Here is a 19,870-nt window from a genome sequence, read left to right as displayed (position 1 = left end):
CTCTGAAAGCTAAATAGTCTGACTTTATAATAAAGTTTTCTACTACTACTACTACTACTAGTCGGTGCGGACGGGCAATATCCTTGGAATTCACCGTGGCACCTGTTTCAGGTTCGAATTTGCAGAGTTTTTCCCCATTCAAATACAAGTCACTTTGCCGGGGCCAATGGACCAGTTAGAATTATCCGCTGGTTCGGATTATGCGACTCGAATTAACGAGGTTCCACAGTAGTATCTTGTTTTCGAATTTCGAGAAAAACAGAACTTTCGCTTCGCACATCACGTATCAGCGTTCCTTTCTTATCGCTATCTACATTTGCGCGTGTCTTCCGTTCTCGTTTTTGGTGGGCTCCGGATTCTGCGATGATTGTGACCCCGATTATAAGACTAAGCTGTAACAGAAAAGCGTCGTGTGAGTCGGAGTATTCGCTGCAATCAGCAGTCGGATCCTTTTTCTTTTTTTTCCTTGACAGAGAAGATTAGCCTGTGTCAATTCAATGACTCAGCGCTCGCTGCGGATGCTTCGCAGTTTTTTGCTCCGTTCGCTATGCCGGATCGACAGATCGCAGCGTTTGGGCCCACACCTGGTAAACTGGTGTTTCAGCGAGGTATGCGGCGTCTTAGAACCGCCTGTCTTAGCTCTACCCGTGTTATCTTAAAGCGACAGACAGCTGATTTTTGTTGAGTTCATGTCCTCTAGCTTGTATGAAATCCAAAGTTTTATATCGTGGGGTAATCGCAAGTAATTTCTGAATAAATAGGTGGAAATATAATATTTTCACTAAAATTTCTGAAGTATGCAAGGTGGAGCAATGTATATGGCTAAGCGGGACACTACGGTACGTATACAAAGAGTTCCATCGGTTTTAATGCGTGATTCAAAAACCACATAAAGGAATAGGAAAGATTGTATTTTATTACTGTTTTCGTTGGGTGCAAGTTTTTAAATACTTCTTTTTAATCTAGCAAATAGATAAAAATATATTTCTGTGCGGATCACTGTCGTGGTTGCCAGCATTCATTTTCATGGGTGTTAGATCTAAAAATTCCGGTTTAAGAAGTTTTAGGGCACTTTCGGGGAAACCTATTCGGTTTCCCCGAAATAAGCATTTCCAATAAGCATGAACCAACTAGCTCAACCAGTTTTGTTAAGTCACCTTTCGGTTTAAGGTGTAGTAATTGATGCCCTTTCACTTTGTACTAAATAAACATCCGCTGTCTGTTTCTTTAACGATACTACCTATTGAGCGAATTCGTTCCTTTTTCGTTAAAATCGACCGCACAAAATACACACATGCCGCACGTGGAACAGAGGTGTCTAGCGCTCACAAACCATGCCCCGGGTTTATTCTGCGGGAGACATCGATTCATATAAAAAACATCGCACAGCGTGCGCTGACTCTCTCATGGTCGCTTTGTAAATATTGTAAATAGATCGTCCATCATGCTTCATCTCATCTGTCCGGCCGCCACGTAACATTATCCCGCTCTTAAATAGTGCCCAAAATGCTGCCTTATTGACACACACACAATGCGACGTGGCGCTTGTACACTTATCTCCCTCCTTTCTAATACTGCACGCCTCTATGGCATCCCGCGCAGTTGGGCCCTGGTATCTGCCCGCAATCTTCATTTCTCGAACAATGGGTCATCCCCGCAGCGACTGCAACGTCTAAAAGAGTGGACCTATTACTGTTGTTTTGGTAACAAGTTACGTTCCCTTGCGCGGTCATTTACGCACCTTCCAGTTTGGCCTATGTGTCCCTTACCGAATGTCAGCGGAATCCAGTATACCCTTCTAACTACATCATTCCACTAGCACTGTTATCAACGCGTGAAGCTAATAGTGCATGTACTGTACAAAATGCTCCCGGACAGCTAAGCACTTCTTAAGTGTTCTGATTGGGATACCATTGATGCCAAATGGAACGCCCGAGGCACTTTGCGACCACCCCGTGTTCTACAAGGGCTTTGCGATTTTCATGACATGCATGATTTCTTATCTTGACTTGTTCTTGTTTTTTATGTTAACCCGAGGAAACCTTCTAAACATATTTGTGTTTGAATTCCACTCAGTGTTTTTTGTCTTTGTGCTTTTTTATTTGTGCGCTGTTATGTTTCCTGCAGTTGTCTTTCCTCTTCGTGCGGCCTCTTGAATACGGGTGATATTTTCGCAAGTTGATTGGGGAGAACGTATCTTACTTTTCTGTTATACTAGATTTCTAGCCATATTGCAAAAAACATTAAACACCGCGCCTTAAAGTTGCCAGGATTCTTAACGTCTCGAAGCTAAATCAGCAGAATCAGCAGATCAGCTAAATCAGCTAAATCAGCTAAATCAGCAGAAATTTGGAAATGAGATATTAAAAAAATTCTTGTGGAATCGCCAGTAGGATGTTTTTAGCTCACCGCACATGCTACTTAACATAACTGGCGAAATTCTGCTCATTTATTTAGAAAAACCGTTCATAACTTTTCCTTCCCGCGGCATCAATGTACTTTCTAAAAAACCAGGTGTTCGGTGAACCGGTCTCTAAGAAGGCAGCTGCACAGGACGGCCGTATGCCAAGTCTGGAGCTTATCACGAAGAACGTGTGTCGTATGTTTATCGGTCATATCGCACATTCGCAAACATCGCTAGGAAAACCTCTTTTTATGCGCATGTTTTGCTCGCCGGAATTCGGCCTGTTCTGTGATTATGCTCACTGTTGGAGGGGCCGCAATTCTATACGTCCCGACCCTCAAGTTCTTGGGAGTAACATTTCATAGTAATCTCACCTGGTCGCCTCATGTTCGCCACCTCAATGACAAGATTGCTTCATTCGCCCGCATATTCCGCATGCTCTCCACCAACACCGGCGGTTGTTCAGTCGACTCTCTTCTCCGGGTATACAAGGTGCTTTGCGCTTGCCTGATGTGCTACAGCATCCCTGCTTTGGTCCCTCTATCGAAAGGAACTGTCAAAGCGCGAGAGAGCATGCAATCACAAATCCTGCGGGTCTGCATTGGCGTTCCAACGACAACCTCTATCGGAAGGCTGGCAGAATGCAGGCAGCTTTCACCACTCGCCCTAAGCGCGCAGGAATTTCTTCGTGCGCGTCTGCGGATTGTGGAAAAACAGCGGAGCCATCCTCTAGCGACAAACTGAACCAAAGAAGTGCGTGACTTTCTCCCGAAGGTCTATCAAGAGCCCGCTCTTCCTGAGCACACACCCTGGATGGTCCTGCCCTGCCCATACGACTACTGGGCCCGGCATCACGAGGAAGGAGCATATTCCGGCTCCCGCACTAAGGTTCTTCGCTCTGGACTACATCTCGTGGATGTACAAAGACCACACTCGTGTGTACACTGATGGGCCGGTGTCATCAACATCATCCACTATCGAGGTGTGGATACCGTCATCACGCTCCATCATCAGTGCAATTCTCAGTCACAAAACGTCAACTACAGCTGCCGAACCTGCAGTTCTGGGGGAGGCTTTCTTTCAATTCATCAAGCAACCCACACTTCATTAAAGATCGTTCTCCTTTCCTCCTCTCCTCTAAAAGTCGAACTTGCGAGCGTTGTTGCGCTGTGATATCCTTTTCTGGGAGTTTTTGGGAAAAGAACGGTTTAGTTTGGTAGGAACAACCCCCTCTTACATTCTAATATAATCTGAACCCACACCGACACTCGGACTTTACTGAGGCAATAAGTCATATGGTCGTGCTCTTTTTTAGGGTCGTTTTATACCTTCAACAAGATAATAAAAGAAAAAAAAACACCCGCCCCAAACAAGGCCCTTTCGAATGGCTGTCGTCTCTTCTAGGCAGAGTTAGGACAGAATGTTTGAAAACCCCACTAACTCTGCCTTTCGGGTTGTCAAACGTTTTAGGTTTTTATGGCGACAGAGAGCGAAGACTACTAGTTCTATTCCAAATCAAAAACTATTCTCAACAATCCAGAAAATATGGTGACCGGAATATCCAAAAAGTGCTCCATCTAAAAAAAAAAACGGGCCATCTGCACTAACGTGAAAATTCGGGAGGCGTGAAGCATACAGTGTATAAGTGCTCTCTTGGCGCCTTGACGTTTCTGCCCACGGAGATGAAACCTTGGGGGTAGAGGTATACAGCTTTGCTGTATAAGCGTCGTGTCTTTGAAGCACGAAGCGTTCTAGCGCAAGGCGTTGGAAAAGGAGTGTCCCGATGTTTTAGTACCGTTACTATATGAAACGACGACGACGACAGCTAGTACACGCCGACAGCCCGAGCCCCTACGAGGCTTCGCCCTAAAAATAGTGCAGCGAAATAAATCTTTTTCAAACATTCACCGCATCAACAAAGGAGCAATAACCAAGAGGTGTCGGCAGGCTGGAAGTGCGTAAAAGCAAAAGCTTTTAGAGAGAGATTGGATGAAAGATGGAGATTCCTCACTGAAAGGGACAGGCTGTTGTCGTTCAGTCGGTCTATTCTTCACATTGTAGCTGTGTGTCGCCATATTGCTTGCTCGTGTATAATTAATTTTTAATATCGCTCGACCGGGATTAATATCTAAATACAAGTTTAAGTTACCGACAATTTTTCATAGGTCCCCTGGTCTGTTAATACAAGCTCAAGTTTATTCCAACATAACAGGGACTGTAATGCTGACAGCAGCAAGGCATGGTTATATCAATAGAATATTTCAAACTCAAATATTTGTGCTGACCAATATACACAGTGTTTTTGGCGTTGAGACCATACCGTTAATTTGTTTCGTCCCAGTAATTACATTTCTTAATAAAGAGCTAATTACTGGGGGAAAATAGCTGCTCCTTAAATGTTTTGTGCTATTTTGGGTTTTTTCTTCACCCCACTATGTGTAATATTCCCGTAGAGGGCAGCCGTTGGCACAGGCTGAATAAATAACGTAAACAGCCGTCGTCCAGCCTTGGTCGAAGTTGCAGCCTCGTGTGAGTCAACAAGCTGTCCGTCATTCGGTTCTCGGCGAACACGTGCTGCGTGCACGTGGCCACCTTCTATGCAAGCCAAATTCTTCCTCCCAAGCCTCGCGATTTACGATCGGCGGCGAAACTGTCATCACAATGGCGTGGCTGCGTTCCCAAGCGTGCGCTCGGAGGGGGCGTTTGAGGTCCGCGCGAACGAGCCCTCGAGAAAGGGAGAGCAACCCCGCGATAAGAGCGCCATTCTCCGCCCTCGCCTCGTCGTCATTCCACTCCCGATAAGCCACAAACCAAACTGTTGCCCTCGACGCCGTCGGCCGCGAAACACACACCAACGACGACAGGCTTTGCAGACGGCACGCAACCTCGCTCCCGGAGTCAACGGCGTCCACGGGTAAGCGAACAATTTCCTCATAGGTTCCGCATTGGATCAGCACAGGCGCTGCACAGCTGCGACTCCGTAGCCAACGCCACAGCAGAGGCGCGTGTACGCGACCCGCACCTGGCGGGCCCACTGACGGATATGGCGCCGCTCAGGCTAATATAGGTACTTGTGCGGACGGTACGCAAGTTGGGGCTGTGTGCAAAGGATCGGCCCCCTCTCTCGTTCGCTGCGGCGCGTGTTATCTTGCACCGGGCACCGAGGCTGGCGAGGCTTAGAGCAGCGACGGACGAGTAGTGTCAAGATATCCGCCCCTCGAGGCGACTAGTGTCGCAACTACTGGGCGTCGCACGTCACGTTCGCTGTCGACACAGCCCCTGACCGTCGAGCAGCGCTGTGCATGCGGCCTGCGTTCGGAGATCCCGTCGAGAATGTCAAGCGATCCGGACTGCGAGTCTGAGCAAAAATGCGCGCCAAAAGCGTGGTATGCATGATAATTACAATACAGAGACAAACGATGCACAAGCACATTTTCCGAATGCGCGATGGTTTTTTTTTATCCGTACTTTAGTAAGTGGCAGATAAAAAGTTTGCTCGTCATATATGTATGCCGTTTAGAGCAAACATCTCAACCACTGTTGGCATCGTATCAGCGGAATGATCAGCAGTCGAGTTTTGTTCCCATGGGTGGCGCTCACCCTAGAAGCAAAGGGTTTTTAGCAACTTGTGGTTCCCTGGAAGCAAAAGGATTTTAGCAACTCATTGTTCCCGTAAAATGTTTCATATTACATGCATATTCTCTACCACTTAGAAGTTGCAAATTAGGGCATTCGAATTATCAAGTCTTCATACTGCCATGAAACCTGGTCATTTTCAAGTGGTAGCACGACGGCCCTTTATTTAACGGAAACGCTACTGTAAGCAAAATAGAGCAGACCAAGCGCTCCTTGCAGACATTAGGCAGTTTTAGCATATCGTTACCGGGTTTGCGTTACCGTTTACCGTGTTACCGGAAGCCGCTGGCGACGGTGGAGCCTGTGCCGGTAAGTTACCGTTTCGTGGTAACTCTCGCGCTGCGCAGTCGACTTCCGCAAATGCAGTAAACGGTAACGTAAACATGGTAACGATATGCTAAAACTCTCGGCAGGCTGACAAAATTTAATGTAAATTTAATTGACAATTTAATTAATGTTAATTTAACTGACAAAATTTAATGTAAAAGAATGGACTTGACAAACTAGCGTTAGGAGTTGCCAGATATAGGAGGAGTTTCCTTCGTCCTGCAGTGAACAGAAAGTAGCTGCTGTTGCTGCTGATGGTGGCACGATGCTCTCTTGCCATCGTGGTCGTCAGCAGAGTGTCGTGCTTAAAAAAAACATCGTATGCGTGCTCTTTAAATGTTTATATGGGGCGTATAGCGCTAGTTCACTGCATTGTTTCTGAGCCTAAATGTTGCAGTCTTTGGGACTCAATTAAAGACCCTATAGGTTTTCGCATCGTATATTTCAGAAGAAATGTCGGCATCTTGGCGCTTTACTGACCCACCGAGCAATATCTGCCTGACCACGCCCTAACGCAACCACATTCGAAATCCATAAACGTATGCGGCTGTCCTATGCGGCTTTCTGATGTGGCCCAAAACAGATGATGGGCGTAAATCGCTAATATGTACAACCTCTGTCAAAATTTTCTAGGCCAACCCTAAGCCTTCTCGACCACAAAGAATTCGAAGTTGCAGCTTTACCTTAAATGTGTCATAAATATTTTATGACAGTACGAAAGACGTGTTTTTTTCTAGCTTTCAGCATAAAACGTTTCAGCCTCGCTCGGGACGCAAGCTTGTACATTAAATTTGTCACTGACTGCGCGCCTTCGGTTTAGCCTATAAAATATTGACAAGGAGTGTACCATTTTATGACAGTAAGAAAAACAGGTGTTTTTTCTAGCTTTCCAGCATAAAACGTTTCAGCCTCGCTCGGGACGCAAGCTTGTACATTACGTTTTTCGCGGCCTGTGCACCTTCGGCGTGGCCTATAAAATATTTACAATGACTACCTGCTGTTATAATTGCGTTCTGTTTGTATTTGGCTTTCCAACCGCGACTGTAAAAGTTTTATACCTGCTGTGCTTCAGTTTCCATTCTGCTTCTTTGCGAAAGCATGTATGCTCTAAACTTTATACTCGTCAGGGACCCATACAAACTCAGTAATTACTGTAGTGTTTTTACTTGACCGGTAACTAAGACACCATTTCCGCGGAGCCCTACATCGCACCCTACCGAGGGACGCTGGTAAAACAGTATAGAGCCCTCAAAAAGTGTTCAGTGAAAATATAGCTGCGTGGTGTTGTTGAATAATCGTGCTTTCACCTATAACTTTCTTACACAGTCCTATTGAGCAAGTAAAATGTGCAAGAAGAAAACGTTGTTATCTGTTAAGCCAAGGGCGCTCTTGAGTTGGCTTTATCGTGCACCTCTCTCGAGTGCTGCACGAATGACGCTGCTGCTCGTCGTGAGGTTCATGCGAGTAGTCATTTTATCGTACCAAAACCTCTTCCAGAGAATGTAGGAGTGTTGGGAAGAATACTGCTAGAGGCGTGCTGGAGAAAAAGTGATTGATCTGGCATGCTCAAAAGCTGTTTATTGCTAGCAATTAGAGCTAAGAAGCACCCGTAATTGCATCTCTTGGGGCGTCGTTTTTATCCTGAGTTGGTAAAGCTACTTATTTCTTGCTCCATCTTACATATGGCTACACTTGAAGTGAGGAGCTTTTATTTTAAAGAATGAGAGCGCACAAATTGACGGTTACTGTAGAAATCAAAGGTACATATGCTTGGAAGATTTCCACTGGTACATGACACACATTTTTCATGAGGGATTTGGATGTTTTACTGCTACATTACCATTGTCCACGAATCTGCTCGACACCCACGAACCAACGTTCTACTCCCCCTACTCCGTACCTGGTAGTCTGCAGGCGAGCTTCCTGCCTTGCTCACGCACTTCCTTTACTTTTCATTTCCCTCGAACCATAACTTTCGACCAAAGGTGAAATGAACATAAACTAATCCCTATCCTGTGAAAGAGGGCGCAGCTGCGCGAGGTCACATTGATATGTGGTCGATCAGGATGTCTGTCGACCGACAGGAGCGCTTGAGCAACGGCAAACTGAACCCTAAGCGAGCACATCAATCACCAAGGGCGCCATTTTCCCGTTTTAAAGGTTCCACATCAGTGCAAATGTCAGTTCACTGTACAGCTGCATCTGCTATCATAGCCGGGCTGGTGTTCTGCTACTTCCGCTCCTGGGCCTCACAGGTGCATACAGCTGGAACCATGGTAGCGAAATAGGCGGATATAATGTATTTGCGGCAGTCGTTTCTCAAAAAGCGTTCGTAGGCTGCTCGAAACGTGGAGCAGTGAGCGTAACGTAAAATTTATGAAGATAAATTCTTTTATGAAAATTTATGAAGATAAATGCCCGGCTAAGTCCCACCCGCCTTCCGAGAACACCACAATTACCTGCTAAAAAAACAGAGAATAAGATTGAGTCAGCCAACACCGCACATGCTTGGCGATGAACGAGCAAGCTTTACGCCGTACGTCCGCCCACATTACATGAGAAGGGGAGTGGGTGGTATTTCCGTGCGAGCAATCGAGACCATGATTCTGCACCCGGCCACCTGAGTATACCTCTGAGGTTTCGTTTCCAAGCGCGGGCCCACATGCCAACTGTGCTGTTTGAGACCCCTCATCTTGCTTTTTATTGCGTAGTAGCTACCAATTTCAGGAAATCTACAGCTGCGAAATTTTCCACCCCGCAAGTGGAATAGAAGACAGAAAGAAGCGTGTTGCAGACCAAAAATTGTTTCAATTTGATACTTTTAATACTTATACAACAAAAACAAATTGCGGTGGAAAACAAGTGCGCTTATGTGCAAGGACGCAAAATCATCGGTGTGCAGCGCGCTGTGTGGGAAATTAATCGGCGTTTTCACCGCAGACATTCGGGCCTCATTGCTGAGGTATTATGAAGTTGCCTTATTGCGCTGCCTTGCGTCTTCGCACGTCGGCCGAGCTACGTGGATCACTTTCGACTCCGCCAGTAGGCGGAATCTCTCGCTGACGTAGTCATAAATTGTATAAGGTAGAGGGCCAGTATAGCATTAACGGCCAAGACAGAATTAGCATCTTGTCATATAAAACGCTGCTAAACTTTATTTTACTAGAATTTTCAAGCAAAGGTGTCGTGAATGCTACCGAACAGGAAAATAATTTTTTGACAGCACGTCAGAGTGGCCTAGCGCCCCACTGACAGCGTGTTAGAAAGTCTAGCAGTTCCGATTAGACACATTATTATCATCTAACGCATTATGCTGCATGCCTCTCTGTCGCGCTGTGTCGTCGCTTATAGTTCTGGGGATGACGCTGGTTGTTCAAGACATACGAAACTGTAAACATGACTATTCACTGGATAAAAAGAAACAAAACGCGTTGTCTTCCCGGGGCTGTCAACACTTATGGAGGAAATGGCAGTTATTGTTTTGTCTTTCTCTTTCCTTACTACGGGGAAGAGAAACTGCTCCAAAACCACCTCGGAGCATCTCAGCAGATTTGTACGGCCCCGCAGAATCAAAACCACCGTCTTTTTGGCTAAGTTGTTGCTGCGACTAGCCCCTCCTGATGTTTATAGCAAATAGGCCTAGCTTTACGATTAGACCTATTAAGACGATAGCAGGTGCCCACAGCTTGGATTAAAATGAGTTTAAAGTGACAGTGAACGCTGGTAACTTTTCTCCTTAGCTGAAAGATCACGGATTTCGTAGCTCTTCCGTCTTTTTTTCGACGGGCAATGATGCCTCGTTTGCTGAGAAATGGACCACTATAGCTTGCATTTCTCTCTGTCGTTCTCCTTCCATCTTTTCGTGACATTTCCAGAGCACGTCACAATGCGCCCACACAGAGTCAAGCCTGACTTACTCAGTCGTCACTATCCTCTTGAAAGCTCGTTTTCATTGGCTTTCACTTTTTTCTGTTTAACGCCATCTTGGTGTAGCGGCATAAAACAAAATCAGCCACCAAGCTCCCGCTTTTTATTGCCTGGTCATGATGACCCCGGTGAATCTTTCCCGGGAATGGCCAGATACTACCACCTAGGAGCAACCTACTCCTAGGCGGTAGTGTATTTTCAACACCGGTGTTGAAAATAGACGCGCCGTTCATCGGATAAGTTGACGGCCGTCTCGTGTGAAGCCGACTGCGCTAATATCTGATTTTTCCGTTGGCTGTTTTGTGTGTATATAGGCGCTAGGGTTCAGTACGTAGGTAAGCTCTCGCGTTCACCCCCGTGCGTGCATCTTTTGACTGCTCTTGTACGCGAACCTAAGATTTCAACGAGCTCAATACTGAAATAAAGCGTATAGCACTCGGGATGATGCCTCATATAGTATAATTGCTAGCTGAGGGTTGCGTTTTATAAAAAGCGTATGACCAGTGAAAGTTTTCGCCTACATTTATTTTACACTAGCATGTCCCTGCATCCCTTTGTTTCGGGAGAATTACTCCGACAAGTTCCGCCGATCCGGCTTCACCATTCATGATTTGTGATGTCACGAATTGTAGTGCGGAAATATGTAAATATGTACGGTGTGGCGATACATGTTTTCACGCTTGTGGCATTATCAGCTGCTGCTCAGAGCGGAATATTTGTATTCACGACACTGTAACCTGGCGATATGGGTCAACTTTCTTTTGCAGTTCAGTGCCCCTTTAACGTACCTTGGCACCTCGTTACCCGAACGTTAGGGCTAACGAAGGGTAAGCCTAAAAAATGTCATTGCACGCATACTTGCACAGGTGTCAATGCTGAAACGCATTGGTACGTGTAATCCACAAAACTCACATTCCTATGAACATGGTCCCTAGTCGCATGTACTCGCTTGTGCTGGAGCCAGAAAACAACGCCAGAAACTGGCCCTAAGTCTCTAATGTAAAGCCGCGTGACGGAATGCTAACTTTCACATTCCACACCAATTGTGGGAAATCCAAAACGGTCATAAACACCTTCATACATAAACACGCTGCATAAACGAAACACAAAAAGGACTGCTGCCTCACTTTTTGCAGTTGCATGCTACAACGATCCCGATCAACCAAGGATGCCGTATAGATTGTGTATGGATTTGGTGTTCGCCACAAAGCGATTGCCAGCAGGGGCGTCGCGAGGGGGATGTTTCGGTGTCGGAACACTTCCAAAAATTTTCAGAGTTGTGCATTCCCTCCTATGTTCTTTCAGCTTTTCAGCCTTTTTTTTCGCCCACGCTGTTTACACTTCGCATCGGTATCATCATCATCATCAGCCTGCATACGCCAACTGCAGGGCAACGGCCGCTCCCATAGGTCCCCAAATGTACCGGTCCTGTTTATCAATTTATCCCCGCAAACTTCTTGATCTCGTCTGCCCACCTAACTTTCTGCCGCCCTATTCCAGGCTTGCCTTTTCTGAGGATCCACTCTGTTACCCTTAATGGCCAACGGTTATCCTGCCTAAGCATTAACCCGCCGTGGTGGCTCAATGGCTAAGGCGTTGCGCTGCTAAGCACGAGGTCGCGGGTTCGATTCCCGGCCGCGGCGGTCGCTTTTCTGATGGAGGCGAAAAGCAAAAATGCCCGTGTGTACGAGATTTCGGCGCACGTTAAAGATCCCCAGGTGGTCAAAATTAATCCGCAGCCCTCCACTACGGCGCGCCTCATCGCCTGCGTTGCGTCGGCGCGTTAAGCCCTACAATCAATCAATCAATCAATAAATCAATCAATGCCTAAGCATTACATGCCTTGCCCGCACCCACTTCTAAATTTGTACTAATATGTCCTTAACACGGGTTTGTTCCCTGACCAACTCCGCTCTCGTCTTGTTCCTTAACGCTACACACACCAGCTTTTTGTTCCATTGCCCGACGAGTCGTCCTCAATTTAAGTGAGCCTCCAAGTTTCTGCCCCGTAGGTGGGTACCGGTAAGATGCAGCTGTTATACACTTTCCTTTTCAAGGACAATAGTAGGCTGCCATTCATGAACTGAGAATGCCTGCCGAATGGACTCCACCCCATTCTTATCCCTCTAATTAACTCTGCCTCATGGTTGGGATCCGGGGTCGCACCAGCATGTTATTATATAAAAACAAAAAAATTTCAAAAGAAAATACATGAAATGACGTGTGCGCGCACGCTATCTTTCCTCTAATTTTTTTTTTTCCGGCGGCGTAGGAAACTCCTCGAAAATTATTTTTGTCTGTGCTACTGGTAGCAACTACCAATACTCTAAAAGTACAAAGCATTGTGTTCCCCCATCAGGACATGTAGCGCTTTTGTGACAGCTTTGCTAGACATCCTCAACAGGGCTGTGTTGACTTTGGAATTGTTTTCCGTGATGCTTATAAGGCTAGTTTTTCATGTATTTTTTGTCTGCGCACACTCTTACGTGTATTTGAAGCGCGAGGCTTTTTAACGCGCAAGGTGTTGGAAGGAGTATGTCCCGGTGGCGTATTCCCAAACCATATCCCGTAAAGGCCCAGGCCGACACCCCCCCCATAGTCGCACGCCATTCAAAACATTGATTTTGACCTCAAGGATATTCGTAAAATCACTTGGGCGTTGATTTCGAGTTAATTCGCTCATAATAGACACCACTCACCACTTCTAAGATAAAAATTGTTTGGACCTCAGGCTTATACGTCTCATTTCTAGGATATGCGTATCGAGATTAGTTATCAATAGGCTTTATTGTCAAGATCAATATTCAAAGGTAGTTAATAAAGGTTTGTCAAAAGTTTGCTGCTGTGCGACCCGCGTCAGCCACGGACTGACTGAATAAACATTATTGCAGTAAAGATGGAGGAAAAGGGGAGGGGGATAGAAAGATGGGAGAATCACAGGCTCAACCCTTTGTCCAGGGCTCCACTGGCTTCTGCCCCCTTCTTCGCCCGGCCGATTAGGCCCTTTTGCATCTGTAAGTCGGGGCTGGTGAGGGCGGCCTCCCATGATTCTTGTGAGAGCAGTGGTGGGTCCTTTTGATGTTCGGCCCCTGCTCAGAGGTGTGGGCAGGCCCACGTGGCGTGGAAGAGGGTAGCAGACTCTCCGCACAGCCTGCAGTCTTCTGTGTAGTCGGGGTGCCGTTGTCGAAAAATCTTCACCCAGCGAGATTTATTTATGAAATTGTTTTAATCTTCCGAAGCATCTGGGCTTCAGTTTCTGTTATTTCGTGATGTGGGGTTGGATATGTAGCCCTCTCTTTTCTGGCATTTTGAAGGTATTCACCGTACGTAGTATTAGGGTATCGTAGGGCGTCGGCCACAGGGGGGTGGTGAGTGATGTCTCACAATCGCCTGTTCGCTGCCTCGTTATCCAGCAGTTCCTCGTGTCCGGGTGTTCACGTAATTTTGTGCACTTTCTCAAGGTATTCTGGAAGTACCGTTCGTAGGGCACGCGACATTCTTCCTGGCGCGAGCATTCGCACTTTCTCTTGCAAATCGGTGATCATGTTGAGGCCGCGGCCATTTCATTCTAGCCAGCGAATGGCGAAGATGACAGCCCCAGTCTCCGCGTGTTTTCTAGTGGTGTTTCGCATGTTGATGCAGTCGATGATATCCCCTTCACGCCGTGGTCACCATTAATGCCGCCGTTTCTTATTCATACTTGGCTGCATCGACGTACGCCGTATTGTCGCGGTGTTCGAATTTCCATTGCATGAAAGTGACCCCGACCTTCCTTGTTTCTGCGTGGATGTTCGGATGCGTGTTTGTACGTAGGCAGCTCCCTCTCTTTGTCGGCGTTACAAGCACTTGAGAGTCTAGTTTCCTCCGGCTCCTATAGGGGCAGCTGTCCCGTCGTCAAGACAAGTGGCCGTTCTCTACTTTGAGTTTCACTTCTCTTCTGTCGTCGTATAGGGGCATCTGTGTGTAGTCTGGGCTCAAGCGTCGTTGGACACCCACTTTTACAATTGAGAATGGCTTATAAATGTTTATTCAAAATTACTTAAGTGCAGGGTGTGTCATTGTTGTATTTTGAAAAAGATGTCCAACAACCGAATATTAGAAAGTGGGGGAGGGGGAGGGAACCCTCTACGAAATATATCAGGCATTGCTTTGGTTATTAAGATTTGTCAGTTAAAGCAAACGTTAGCATCACGGCTGATCAGTAACCTGTGTTATGGTCTCAATAAGTTAATGTGCGATCTGTTTATGCATAAGTTCCGAGAATTTGAGGAAAAATATTGTTGCGAAAAAAATTTACGTTAACACAGAAAAACACCGTAAAGCGATGTTAAGCAGGAAGATCAAACTCCGCGAAATGAATTGGGTGGATTATGTGCATTTGATGATTTAACAGGTTCGTCCATACGGAGCTGGCTCAAATGGCATTGTTGCGGTCCATTATATGCTGTGTTTCTGTGAAACATTTTATAACTTGTGTTGAATTGTCACCTCTCGCCTTAGACCTTTTCATCCGGTAACATTAATAAGGCAAGGGCATGTTCTGGGCCGTATTGTGCATGTGCAGTTACATCTTCCTGTCGACTGCGCGAACTATAGGGCCGCTTGCACAGCCCACTGATATAATGGCAGTCCTCAAAACGAAGAAGTTAAAAAGTCTATAGCAGCTAGCATCTGGTCGTAGTAATGAAGCTCTTGAAGAGAAGTGTCATGGTTGCCCTAGTGGTGGTGGTTGTTGTTGTATTGGATCAGGCGGTGTTAGCCTGGCTAGATATGCCGACACTTGCTCCGCCCGAGCGCTATCTGATTAGTCAATATTAGGGTCACTTCACCACGAGTCTGCCAGTTTCGTCTCGTGAAGGAAGCGAGGCAGTACGGTTTCTTACGGTTAAAGAATAGAACGCAGCATCACATTACCCCGATTGAAAGAACGAGAAAGCATCCCACAACAAACACGCAAGAAGGATTTTTGCGAGCTTCTACTTGCTAGAGTCCTTTGTTATCCGCGGCCAAAACGCAAAAGCAGCTGTCTAACAAATCAAAAGAAGAGCGGACACGTGCTGTTTGTTGGTTTCGCGTGATAGCACAGCTGTAGCTGCAGCGCATAAAACGCGCTTTTGTGTTTCGCTTACCTTCCTTCGGTTCTCTGATTTCTGGACTGTTGTCAATTTTCGTCAGCGCCCTGAAAAAGGCTGTCTAATGTTATCCTCTCTTTGTGTGATTTGTGCACTCTGTCCACGTCAACGACGCTGTGCTTTGTCAGAGCTGCTGGATAGCAACGTAATTCATAGGCAAGCTTTTTGTAGCGAAGTTGCCCATGGGGCTCGGTTTCCGGGATTTTTTAGTGCCCGTAAGCAGAATACGCCTTGCGAAAAGCCAAAGTCTCGTGAGTTCTGTGTAGCCCCCGATCAAGAGCAGATAAATTTTTAAAAAAATCTTGCTTTGATTGCCATCTAAAATTACGCATAGTTTCGATTAATTTGCCGTGATTAGCTGGTTCACGGTGGCGTTATCAACAAATGGGAAAACTCGTCTTCATGGGCTTCTGGGGAGGAAGTATAGTTACCGAGATCATATAGTCGTGCTTTATCGAAACAATCCCGAAACGACATATATTTCGTTGGAGCGCTCAAATGACTCGATAACCCGAAACCCGATAACCCGATAACAAATAACTCCAAATGACTCTGTGAAAAGTCCTATACTGTGAAAAGTACTATAGTACTTTTCACAGAGTCATTTCACAGGACACATGCTCCAGGCATGTGTCATGGATTACTATCACTCGAAGTTTTGGTACAATCAAGATGAAGCCACCTTTCCTGGGCCATTCCGTCACTACAAACTCACCGGTCAACAGACAGCCCGATGTTTAATTCCTAAACTAAAACTCCTTGAATGTTCCATTAGGCTAATTATCCCAAAAGTGTGCTAAACCGCATATCACAAACAATCTGGTTTTGTTTCATGCGCTAATTTGGAACTTACCCTTGTCAATGATGCTTTGTTTCCTGCACTCGTTTGGCATCGCTGCCCAACCTGTGGAGCACTCGTTGGAGCATTTTTTATTCGCTAACCATTTATTGCGGCCACAGCATTGTTTTTTTTTTACTTCTACAGGCCCACTCCTTGCAGCTGAGCACTAACTTTTCTGTGCGACTTGTTTTCTATGTTGCCCTGCCAACTACTAGTAACGAGAGAGAAAGAGGAAGAAAGTAAACGTGTTTATTGCGAGATCAGACCAGAAAAAAAAAACAATTCAGGATAAATATTCCTGTCAATTTTATGGCCCTTCTATAAGGAGCATCACTGATGTTGGAGTAAAAGTATTTCTAGAAAGCGCGGGATAATGTAGAAACAGTAAACCATAAAACACGTCATGTCGCTAGCTGCAACTACAGTAGCTTGAATGTGTGGTCCCATGCTCAGATGCCTGAGGCTGAGAGTGGTGCAGGTAGGGAACATGTGTCCAGCCGCATGCTTTTCTTTTATTCATCTTTCTCTCAGTTCAGATCACATCCTTCTAAAATGGCCTCGGAAAACTGGAAAATTATAACAGCATCCATCTCTCATGACTGGCTATGTGAAGCGATCAACACTCGTCCGGTTGCGTTACCCATTTGTCTCGGCGAACTGAATTCTTTTATGTTTACCTTGGTCTTTAACAAGAAACGCCAATTTAGGGGCTCTCGGGGCTGTTAATACTTCCTGCGTCGCCAGAGGGAGAACGTTAACGCGTGCTCGTCTAACAGAACCGCGTGCGGCTCAAGTGTTTCCGTAGAGGAGGAAAGCCCTAATCGGGTGCAGTGCTGCGTGCGCCACCGCTAACCTCGTTCCAGGGCACAGGTGGCCGCGCAGCAGCCTACACAATGAAACACCTGGGACGTGTCGGGCTAGCAAAGTACCCATTCAATGTGCCTCTCACTTGGAAGGTGCACGCTGAAATCGATGCCACGACACTATAGGGGACAGATGATATCGCCAAAGCAACATGGAGGCACCGTGGAAGCGAAACACCTGCTCAACACTCCGCGTGCTTGAAATTTCGCCTTGTTAATCGCCCTCGTTTAGAACACAGCACAGAAAAACCTAAGGCTATTTAGTAGTGCCAACAGGAATTCTACGAGGGATCTGGAGACACACCCCAACAGCGGAAAGCTCGATTGAAAGCAATTTCGCCAGCTCAGGCATGCATATTCATATGGACAGGGGACCCGTCGTATTTCGTTATGGCGTTTCTTCTACGCAGTAATGTGAGAAGGAGTGAATTTTGTTACAATAAGGGAATACGAAAAACTATGGTGACGCGCAACGGTCGTGTTACTAGCAGAACGCAGAGAAAATCATTCAGTCGGACGAGTTAGAGAAGAGTGGATTCAGGTGATTCTGAAGCCAATTTACAAGACATATTTTTGTACTGAACCACCCCACATAACCTTACCACACTGGTCGAGCTTCTCATGGGAATGGTGTTGAAAACAACGCTGGAGAAACTTCCGTTTACCCTGCAAGCATCAGCACACTTGAAGCAGCACAAACCGAAGCTATACGCGAACGAAAGTTGTGGGAAAATCTACCAAGGGATTTTGAAGAGAACGGACCATGGTTGTCTGTCGTGGCCGTCGGTGGAACAAGATGCTGTTCAGCACGAGTCGGTTTTTAAAGTCGAATTATTAAAGATTCTTGAGAAGCGAGCAAAACTCGGCATATCGCAGTTGTGTCTGGCCCTTTAAGAACCACGTTGAGGCACCTCAACTTCTGAGAAACCGAGTAGTCCGATTGGCCAACATACTGCTGCCTTGTTGGCCAGCACGTAACACGTAAGCATTTTAGGCTCGGGCAAAGGGAGGCCGATTAGAACCATTTATTATCGCCGCTCACAGCCACACAGTCTTAAAAAATATTTTTATGCTTATGGCAGAGCCGGCAGCTTCTCTTATGTCAACCAAGTACGGCTCAGAAATGCCAAGAGAGAGAGAGAGAGAGAGAGAGAGAAAGAGAAAAAGAGAGAGAGAGAGAGAGAGAGAGAGAGAGAGAGAGAGAGAGAGAGAGAGAGAGAGAGAGAGAGAGAGAGAGAGAGAGAGAGAGAGAGAGAGAGACTCTTTATTACAGATCAAGCAGAGAGGTTTGCCAGCATGAATTCACTGACATGCTACTCTGCGGGGAAAGGGGGAGAAGGAAACAAAGGAAGTAGATGGAAGAAGAAGAGTAGGAAACAACAAGAAAAGAATAAAAATTAAAAAGGAAAGAATAAAAATTAAACCTCCCTTGAATACGCCAATTAACCCTCGGCCCTCAGTCCCAAGCGGCTGCGAAGCAACTGGCCACGGCGGCGGTCAGACCTGTGACGCAGCAGAGGGTGCTAAGAATCCCTGGATCCGGACAGGCCGCCAATGGAATCTAAACCTAGCAACGTTTAACGCGCGAACCTTATCTAGCGAAGCGAGTCTAGAGGTGTTGTTCGAGGAATTAGAGGGCATTAAATGGGATGTAATAGGGCTTAGCGAGGCTAGGAGGGCAGGCGAAGCATTTACGGTGCTGAAAAATGGACACGTCCTATGTTACCGGGGCCTAGAGGACAGAAGAGAACTGGGAGTGGGATTTCTAGTCAATAAAAGCATAGCTGGCAACATAGAAGAATACCATAGCATTAACGAAAGGGCAGCAGGTCTTGTAATTAGGCTCAATAAGAGGTACAAGCTCAAGGTGGTGCAGGGCTACGCGCCCACATCCAGCCACGGCGACCAAGTAGAGGAACGCTTCTATGAAGATGTGGAATCGGCAACGGCTAAAGTGAAAACACAGTACACCGTAGTTATGGGGGACTTCAATGCTAAAGTAGGCAAGAATCAGGCTGGAGACAAGGCAGATGGGAACTATGGTCTGGGCTGTAGAAATAGCAGGGGGGACCTACTAGTTGAGTTTGCAGAACGGAATAACCTACGCATAATGAATACTTTCTTCTGTAAACGGGAGAGTCGGAAATAAACCTGAAGGAGCCCGAATCGGGAGCATAAAAATGAAATATACTTCATATTATGCGATAACCCTGGAGTCGTGCAGGATGTGGAAGTGCTCGGAAGGGTAAGGTGTAGTGACCACCGTATGGTGAGATCTAGAATTAGGCTAGATTTGAGGAGGGACCGCAACAAGCTAGTACGAAAGAAGCCGATAAATAAGCTAACAGTAAGACGTAACGCTGAAGAATTCAGGATCGCGCTGCAGAACCGATATTCAGCTCTTAACGATGAAGCCGAGCTTACGACACAGGAAGCCAGCCACATCCTTACACTCCTTATCACGGAGTGTGCAGTAGAAGTCGGGGGCACTATGGCTAGACAGGATACTGGCAAACTTTCACAGGAGACGAAAGATCTAATTAGGAAACGACAAACCATGACAATCTCTACCGCAGCTGACAGAATAGAACTAGCGGAGCTTTCGAAGTTAATCAACAAGCGTAAGACAGCTGACATACGGAAGTATAATATGGAGAGGATCGAATACGCTGTAAAGAACGGAGGTAGCCTGAAAACAGTGAAGAGGCGTCTTGGCGCGGGGAAAAATCAGATGTATGCA

At 46.3% G+C, this 19,870-nt stretch overlaps 1 protein-coding gene across 2 annotated transcripts in view; it reads left to right on the top strand.

The window, feature by feature from the left end:
* Window positions 1–5,175: 5,175 nt before the first annotated feature.
* Window positions 5,176–19,870, top strand: part of LOC144169826 (zinc transporter ZIP1-like) — a 58,337-nt gene continuing 43,642 nt past the window's right edge. Inside the window, exon 1 of one of the 2 annotated variants that reach the window (XM_077699188.1) lies at window positions 5,176–5,318. The gene's annotated coding sequence lies outside the window, so the exon portion shown is untranslated. The remainder of the gene's footprint in view (window positions 5,319–19,870) is intronic. The other variant, XM_077699189.1, reaches the window with a different exon arrangement.

This window comes from Haemaphysalis longicornis, unplaced genomic scaffold, assembly GCF_048455015.1.
Source record: "Haemaphysalis longicornis isolate Haplotype H1 unplaced genomic scaffold, Haemaphysalis longicornis Haplotype H1 scaffold_2, whole genome shotgun sequence".
Classification (NCBI taxonomy): Eukaryota; Metazoa; Arthropoda; class Arachnida; order Ixodida; family Ixodidae; genus Haemaphysalis; species Haemaphysalis longicornis.
The sequence above is the reverse complement of the archived record's forward strand: the minus strand, read 5'-3'. Positions and strand labels throughout refer to the sequence as shown.